Source organism: Grammomys surdaster, unplaced genomic scaffold (assembly GCF_004785775.1).
Source record: "Grammomys surdaster isolate TR1022 unplaced genomic scaffold, NIH_TR_1.0 97, whole genome shotgun sequence".
Taxonomy (NCBI): Eukaryota; Metazoa; Chordata; class Mammalia; order Rodentia; family Muridae; genus Grammomys; species Grammomys surdaster.
In genome coordinates this window covers 17,613,253-17,622,585 of record NW_021604576.1, presented here as the reverse complement: position 1 = coordinate 17,622,585, position 9,333 = coordinate 17,613,253, and the positions used below count along the sequence as shown (strand labels likewise).

At 44.7% G+C, this 9,333-nt stretch overlaps 1 pseudogene; it reads right to left on the bottom strand.

Moving 5' to 3' along the window:
- Positions 1–1,706: 1,706 nt before the first annotated feature.
- Positions 1,707–2,173, bottom strand: LOC114631704 (annotated as a pseudogene).
- Positions 2,174–9,333: the final 7,160 nt, after the last annotated feature.

Sequence of the window (9,333 nt, the reverse complement as noted above, 5' to 3'; positions counted from 1 at the left end):
TAAGCAGAGACACTGTGCTCTATATTAAGTCCCTCTAGCCCCCCTCCCTAGACCTTTTCAGGTGGTGGCCGCTCACCCCGTAGTATCTGGCCTGCTTTTTATCTCCTACTCCACCAGAAATCTTTATAACCTGTGTGCTCCTTGTGATTCCTGATGCTGCTCCCAGTCCCTGATTGCTGTCCATCTCCTCAGGAGGCAGTTTTACTGGTCTGGCTTTCTTGCTTAGTGAGATAACCCAGATACTCACCCCAGATGATCTAAAGTTCTGACAATCATATTTTTGTCAGCTCTGATCACCTCTGGTGATTGTGCCTAAAGTTTAAGGATCAAGGGGTACAAGTTCCAAAAGGGGCCACTGGACATGCTAATAAAAGGGGCCACTAACTGCCACAGATGCAAAGTTCTCGAAGTGTATTGTACATCTCGAATGAAGGCCTTTTCAAGACCTTTCTGTTACCAGCAGCCTGGGAGTCTCTCCACTCTGCTGTGTAGGAAACGCGTACCAGGTTCCATGGTGACAGCTATACTCCTCATTCACCTTGAAGTGAGTCCCCAAGTCTGATGGGAAACAAAGAAGTCTGATGCTCTGGGAGTTCTCAGAGAGTAGGCATGGCCACGGCTTCAGAGGTGAGGAAATTACAGCCACCTGAACATAAATCAACCCAGTAAGGACAGGTGTCTCTATTTGTACCCTGGAGTGAAATGTGTCTGTCTGGTATGACCAACCTGTGAGTGGTTGGTCTCTTTGAGGGACAGTATTTCATCAAGACTTGCAGACTCCAACAGGAGCAGCATCTGAATCTCTCCACCTTCCTACTAATTGCTCTCTCTTAACTCTCAGATCCCTGACCATAAACAGGCAGAGGCATATTTGCTAATGAGACATCTCTAATGATCTTTTTATACAAGCTAGATGTCCTTATCTCCTGGTCTCTCTTCAAAGAGTAACTTCCCAGGTGTGTTTGGATCCCACTGTACTTCAAATAGACAACCACAGAAAACGGGATCAAAGCAGAGCTAAAGCTAAAACCTGGGAGGGAAGGGGTGGGAGGGCCTGCTGTGGAGGAACAGACTGACAAGGACAGCAAGGAGAAAAGAAACCTAGACATCTCTCTGCTCAGCCATTAGGCCGAAGCAATCAATTATTTCTGAAGATCTGTTTTTGCAAAAGAAAGATAGGACCCTTCTAATTTTTTTTAAATGAAAATAAAGGCATGGCTGCCTCTAAGTATGGTTGAGGAGAATTGTAGCTATGAGGGAGAACATAGCTAGAGGCAGCTACAAGAGTCCAGACTGAACATGGCCATGAGAGAAGGGGTGGAGGGGAGTGAGAAAGACAAAGATAGAAGAGAAGAGAGGGCAAGAGAGGGGACAGGAGCCAAGAGGGGGACCAAGATAGCACATAACCAAAATGGCAGGGTTTTATAGGAAAAGAGACTGAAGAGAAGGAAGGGAAGCAAAGCTCGGGACTGGAGAGGTTTGAGGTAGGAGACAGGTGCTGGGAGAAGCCAGGCCTCTGTAACAAGAACTCATAGAGAGAGCTGGGCAGCCAGTGTCGGCTTTGATATGTTAATACCCACCCCAGTTAGCCATTGATCCTGGGTTTCTTTGAGGCCCAACACTTGCTTGCTTATTTATTTATTTATTTAATTTATTTATTTGTGGAAAACCAAGTGTATATTTAGAATTAGCCAGCTGATTTCAGTTTAGATGATCCCAATCTTGTTGGCAACATTCAGAGCATCGTAATCAGGGGCCAAGTGAACACAGGCCTTCGTCTCTCCATCAGGCCTTATCAGGGTATTGACTTTGGCCACATCAATGTCATAAAGTTTCTTCACATCCTGTTTGATCTGGTGCTTGTTGGCCTTGACATCCACAGTGAACACAAGCGTGTCATTTTCCTCTATCTTCTTCATGAATGACCCGGTGGTCGGGAATTTGGTGATAGCATAGTGGTCAAGCTTGTTTCTCCTGGGTGCATCCCTTCAAGGGTATTTAGGCTGCCTCCTAAAATACCTGCTGCAGGGTCTTGGGCCCCCAGAAGACGGGTAACATGCAGATCTTCTTTTTGTGGATGCCTTTTAGCCTGCCTTCTTAGGCACATCGAGCCCTTCGATTTGGCTTCGGCTTTGGGAGGAGCAGGAGCTTCCTTTGTCACTTTTGCCGCCATCTTGGTGAAAAGCCCTAACATTTTTTTTTTTTTTAAGAGTGGTTATCTAATATTTGTGCAGGGAATCATCTTATTTCTTCCCTGTTTCCAAAGCCAGTACCCCACTCCAAACCCTGAAAGGATTTGCACATGCTCAGAGAATGAATGAATAGGCAAAAGACTTTTGATTTTAAACGCCTGTTTTATGGGAATCATTTGAACAAGGGTCTCTATCTCATTTAGCAGCGAACTTGGTTTTCAGAGCTTCTTTAGACACAGCATCTCAAGGCCACGCTGTCTGACAGAGGAAAAGCCGGGTCTAGATGTACAACCCTTTTTTTTTCACAGTGTCTGAGTCACCTCACACCTCAGTCTCATCTGATAATGGTCTCCTCAGATCTGCCCTTTGGCTGGGGATTCCCCTGGGCTATCACCTCTTGCTTGCCTTGTGTTGCCAAGCACCAGAATATAAGCACAGGTGTACGGAGGAAATAGGGGGTGGGGTGGGTCAGTTTCAAGCTGTGAGACCTCCTGACGGTGTGTATTTATTGGGACATCATACACATTTTGCCTAGGATGGTAGTTTCTATGCTGACAGGAAACTGAAGCTGGTTAATCATGGAAGCGGTGACTACCAAGGGAGATCCGAACAGGAAACAGCGTTTTCCTGAGTGGTTACCACTGAATGCGTCGCTTTAGCTCAAGTATTAGCTGCTTCTCCCCACCCACAATTGGGATTAATAATGTAATCTCTCCCATGGTGTCCCAGCAGCAAGATGTGACAAACAGGACTCAGCTACACCTAAGCCTCCCAGCAAAAAGATTGTCTTGGGTGAAATCACAGCACATAGCTAGTGTTCTCCCTAGGGATAGAGCAAAAGCTGTAAGGCCCAATTCGGTCTGAAAATTGCTAAATAAAAGGCAAATGGAATCAGCATTAAATACTGCCTACAACTGATCATATGAGAGAAATCAAAAGCCTTGGCATCTTTCATCAGACAGACGCTAACTGAGGTGTGCTTGGAAAGTCCCCTACAGGAAGTTCACCAGCTACACAGTGCTTTCTCTCAGAAGCTGCATGAGCCTCGTAGGTCTTGTGGTTTTCATGGGCTATGGTCTCTCTGCTAAGCCCTTCTTTCTCCTTTCTCTCCAATCTCCTCTTTTCCTTTCTCACTCTTTCTTTCCCTTAGCATAGAAACCATTTCTTCAACTAACATCCTTTGAGAAAGTCGAAGTGATGGATACAAAGAATGGCCAGGAAAAGGAGGTCAAAGGTCACCATTCCCAGCCCTGTCTGTGGAATGTCTTAGGAATCTTTGGGCTCTAGTTGGAGAAGCCCTCTCTGTCAAGAGTTTGTGATCTGGAAACTCTGGGAGAGTTGCATCCCTTGCTTTACCAGCCAAAAAGGAGACTTTTCTGGCAAGGAAGACCAAGATTTGGGTTTCCAAACACCTGTGTGTTGCTATCACAAAGAACACAAGCATCTGTCTGAGGAGCTGCTCTTTAAGATTCTGTGGACATGACTCAGGATTACCAATTGCAGAGGAAACACCAGACCTTCAAGACCCAGCTGAGGTGATGGATAGCACCTCTACAAGCTCTCGGGTCAAAGGGAGGAATATTTTCTCTCCAGCTCACTTGATAGGTTTTGAGGCCCAGATTGGTTGGTGCCTTCTAACTCATTTGTAGAAGTAACACAAAATTCCAGCTAAGCAGCCTGCCACCAGCGAACTGCTGTGATCCCTTCAGTCCTTAGGAGCCAGGCAGCTTCCTTTGGACTGATGGAACCCCCTCCCAGAGACCCCACTGAGATATCCAAATATTACAGCTTCCTGGAAGCAGGCAGATGATAGCTTTTATGGAGCAGTGACTTGAACTCTCAATGGAAAGCAAATGGGACAAAAAAAATCCATACCCCATTGCAATGTCTGGCATACAGCAAGTGCTCTTACGGTGTTTATTTGGCTAAGAAAGGGTAACTGAAATTCTTATCCTTGAACCCACATTTGGAGACTTACTGATAAACCTTAATGCCCTTCAGAATTATTCTATTGAGTTTTGAAAGGGGGAATGTGATAGCATGAACTCCAGAGCAGACATAGACAGCGCACCAAGATTCCGGTTCCCCAGAATTTAAGTGTATGTGGTGGCCGCATACTAGACAATGATGGTGTGTGTCTCACCCATCCACCAGATCAAGAAAGGCCAGATAAGGCTTAAGACAAATTACATTGAATGCCTACCAACTTTTCAAAGTTGCCACAAAGAAAGAAGACTTCCCACAGCTCTGCCTGCTGGGTTGTTCAGTATGATCTTCTCCTTCCTGGCTAATGGGATGTTGGCTGTCTGCTCATTAGGACCTGTGGCTCTCCTGTGATCCATTGTGTTTCCAAAACTGTCCCACACACCCCTACTTCAGAGGTTGGGGGTAGAAGGGAGGGGATACTTTACGGCCTTCATGGTACAGGAAGGTTTTATGTTTGCTTCCACAGAAAGGTAAGCCTCAGTCACACTCAACTGTGATCCTGAAAACTATGGCAAAGACTAGCCTGACACAACAGGCTAACAAATGCAATATTGGCACAGATATGATTGGAGTAACCAACCATTTTCAGATGGCCTCAAAGAGTCATTCCATGATATGGAATCCTGAGACTGGCACTGTTAAAGGGACCAAGAACATGTAACTAGATGGGTCCTGGCAGGGAGAATCCAGTATACTACTCTGCTAAGTGGACATAGTATTAAAGTTACTCTTAAAGGCATATTACTGGACCTAGAGATCAAAGCATCTTCCAGTCCTCATCAGAGAGGCTTCTCCTTTGAGTAGTGACAATTAACACAAGACCCCCGAAGGTCAACCTACAAAGGACAAAAGACTTGAGTGTTCATTTCCAAATCATATCTCAATCTCATTTTCCCCAAAGGCTCAGGCTCTTTGTAGAATAGGAAGTGGAAAGATTGCAAGACCTAGAAGTGGTGGGTAATGTCAAGAAAACACTGTTTCCAGACACAACAGGGCAGAATGAACGTGAACCCACAGCCACTGTGTCAGCGTGTAGATGACTTGTGCAAACTCCAGACAAATATGAGCATAAAGGGCAGAAAGGTGGATAGGTAATTCCACTAGCTGAGAAGCCGTTGGCATCTGATAGTTTCTAGAAGAAAGAAAGTCAGCATTTCTTTTCAATGATATGGACTAGTACACTGACCACATACCAAAGCAGGCCCTAATTCTGAAGAAGAAGAAGGAGGAGGAGGAGGAAAGGAAGAAGAAGGAGAAGGAGAAGGAGAAGGAGAAGAAGGGGAAAGAGAATCTCAAAATCATGAGGTGTCTTAGTTAGGGTTTATATTACTGCAATGAAACACCATGATCGAAAGCAAGTTCGAGAGGAAAAGGCTTATTCAGTTTACACTTCCACAATACGGTTTATTATCAAAGGAAGTCAGGGCAGGAATTCAAGCAGGGCTGGAGGCAACAGCTAATGTAGAGGCTATGGAGGGGTACTGCTTACTGGCTTACTCCCATGGCTTGCTCAGCTGACTTTTTAACAGAGAATGCGAGACCACCAGCCCAGAAATTATGGCACCACCCACAATGGGCTGAGATCTCCTTAGTAATCACTAATTAAGAAAATGCCCTACGGGCTTGTCTACAGCCTGATCTTAAGGACAGGTTTTCTCATGGAGCTCCCTCCTCTCTGATGACTGTAGCCTGTGTCAAGTTAACATAAAACTAGCCAGTACAGGTGGGAAGAGATAGGTGGGTGGTAAGAGAAGGAGTGTGTGTGTGTGTGCATATGTGTGTGTGTGTGTGTGTGTGCATGTTTGTGTTCAAAATACATTGTATGAAATTGTCAAAGAATTATAAAAATATTTTAAAAAATATTGGTTGGCAACATGCTTGCTCAGGTTAATAGCACAGAAAACAGGAAAGAACCTGCTATTCTACAGTGTTTTTCAATTGTTAGTAGGTGGTATTCACCCAGATTTAGGAAAGGTATTGATGATTTTAAATGCTAAGAAAACATTTTTTTATGGAGGACTTTGTGGTATGTGGTCTGGATGGGGCTGGCATGTTTGTCCTAAATAATAGTATGTTGGGATATTGAGAATTTTAGCTCAAGAAAGTTGAGAAAACCACACACAGAAGTGTCTATCTGGCATTCTAGGCCTCTCCTTCTGGAAACAAATGATAAAGTTGGAGAAGAATTTTTTTTTATTTTCCTCTGAAGCTATCATAAAACACTCTCCCCAAGAGAGGTACCCTCCATGTACACAGAGAAAGCAGCAAGCAACATCCCTGCTTGTCCCAAAGAACTAGAGAATAAAGAACAGATGGACCTTGCTAAGTTTCCTGGTTTATTATGTTGTCGTTTTTGGCCTATCCTATGATTATCTACTGTTCTACAACCTAGCACCAAAGTACACAGGTTTAGCTGTTTCTAGGTGACTAGTATGCTTTTCTTTGGTAATTTGTTCTTTGTCACAAGATCCTTAAGCAAGAATCAGTGGTACTGAGAGAACACAGTAGCCTTATCTCCCCAAGGTTCTCTAGACACAAAGCTGGTGTTCAGGGCAAAGGCACCTGCACACACTCCTGAGAGATAGCTGGGTACCTCACACCCCTTTAAGTCAGATCACATTCACGATCACTGACTCTTTAGTTTTGGGACCATTGCTATAAATGGAGTGTTTGTCCATAATTCACTGTAGGTGACGTTTTTGCCAACAAACAGACCTATCACATGTCACTAATAATGTCAGGCAGAATATTCCCTAATACTTCCCACTGAGGAGGGGGATGAATCCTATGTTCGAGTATACTTGTTACAAAAAACAAAAAACCAACACACACACACTCACACCCCAAAACAACAACAACAAAAAGCCATGCTGTTGGGGAAAGTAGAACTAACACAGAACTCTAACCATTTGGAGTAGAAGGTGGATGATTTCCATCCTCGAGGCTGACAGAGGAAGTCTGCCCTTTGCTGGTGACCTAGAACTTCACTCATCACGGGGTTCCAGGCGAGATCTTGTCATGCCTGGCTCCTCCTGCCTTTTTCTCTTGCTCTCCTTCTTTTCCACAGGCACGATACAGAGACTAAGAGATTCTCTGCTCCCAAGATGAGTCTCAGAAACTAGAAGTTCTTCACTCAAAGCTAGCTGTAACCCCTAAATACATTACTGTAGATTTCTTAAGGCCACAATGAGAACAAGGTCAGTATAAAAGAGTCCCACACTGGCCTTTTCTTCTGTCACGAAGACAGCCAGGAGAGTACTCTAACCTAGCGTGTGAGGGGGCAGACCGCACAACTTCACTCTGAAAGGGGTCCCGTCCTATACATGGGAAGAGAGAAACAGCAGGAGGAATGGGAACATACCTGACTTGTGTGAGTTCCCCACTCCAGCCTATTCCAGGCCAGACCCCTTCTGTCTAACCATAACACTACATAGCTATTCATTCTCCATCAAACCTAATTACGAAAACTCAACTTTCCCGGGTCCTGGGATCTGTTTCCATAGGTTCTTGTGTCATGTGAAACTGATTAAACTCTGCTCTGCACTCCTCTCATTAACCTGCCTTTTATTATACAGATGTTCTAAGGAAAGAAGGGTCCTCTCTGCTCCCACAGCTTCAACTCAGTTCTGCCTCAGGGCTTTACAGCTGCTGCACATCTGGCTTGGGTGCGCTCTGAGAGGATTCTTCATGGAGCTCTCCGCAAGCAGTCCTGACTCAACTGTCTCTCTTCGGGGACGTCTTTCATGGTTGCCTTGTAGAAAGTTGCCGCTCTTCCCAAGTACACTGCACCCATCACCTCCTTTGTCTACATCCCTCTCTGAAACCATCTTGTTAGATCACTTACTAACGTGTCTCCACCTCAGCTGAGTTCAAGCTTCAGGACGATCAGATCTTATCTATGTTTTTATATCAGCATTTTAAACATTTTAAAAAGCAATACAGCTATCGCTTTGATTGTTTATATCAGACACCGTTCTTAATGCCTTACACGATTCTCTCACTTTTAATCACCTTAGTAATCTTCATTATCTCAATTTTATTAGCGCACAAAGAATTCAAGAGATAACAGACTAAGGAAATGGACAGTATTAAATGACTAATAAATATTTATTAAATAAAAATGACTTTTTATTTGCCTCTGAGTTTCCTGTTTGGTGATACATAGCCAACTCCTGGCACAGGTAGCTTATTGCAGGACATGTCTCTTTGCCTCTCTCTGTACTAATTTTCCAAGAGTACAACTTCATGTTCCCTCTAACGTTTTTAGCACACAATGACAACATCACGGGTATTACGCATATCAAAATTATATGCAGGTTTATGCACAAGCCTGAGCCACTTCTTGTTCTGTGCATATGTGATACACGTCATACATGCGTTAGAAGCTCTTAGATCAGGTTACTGTGTTGCCCCTTGATGATGCTCATGTGTATTGGAGAAGATCACCTGAGGCTTCCCACTCCATTCTCAGCTAAACAGCCTGGTCCAGTGCTTATGCAATGCCTGTCAACATTGCCATGAGGTCACGGCTCATCCTACCTCCCTTCATCAGGATGAGCATCATTCAGCCTAGCATCCCCTGCTGTTCCCCAGGCTCCGTCTGGCCCTGGCTTGTCTTTCCCTTTGAAGTGCCCCCCTTTCATTCCCTGCTTTCTTCCTGATGGCCCTGCTATTAGATGCCCTCTTGTACCTGTCTACATGACACCATGCTGCTGGGGACCATGCTGCTTCCCTCTGTCTACAAGAGCTTCCCCACTAAAAGACACATCAGGTGTTCACCACTGTATTCCACAAACATCTATTAAAGACACATGAAAGAAAACAAGTGTGGTCCTTGCCCTGAAGCACTGTCTGACAAAGGTCGTGGATCTCAATCAAAGAATCGCACAGGTGTAGTGAGCCTCATAATGGCTCTGGGTACTGTGAGACTGTATTTTGGTGGTCAAGTGCATTCTGGAAGAGTGAGGCCAAGTTACTGGACCTTCTAGCTGAGATGCAAGGATGCATTGCCATCAGCTAGGCAAAGGGGTTTAAGCTAAAGGGTAGAGTGAGTGCCAAGATCCCCAGATGAGTATGCCCATGACACCTTCAGAGAAGCGATTAGGCTGGGCTCACGGAATGCACAGAACAGAGTGACAAAGTAGGCCGGAGCCAC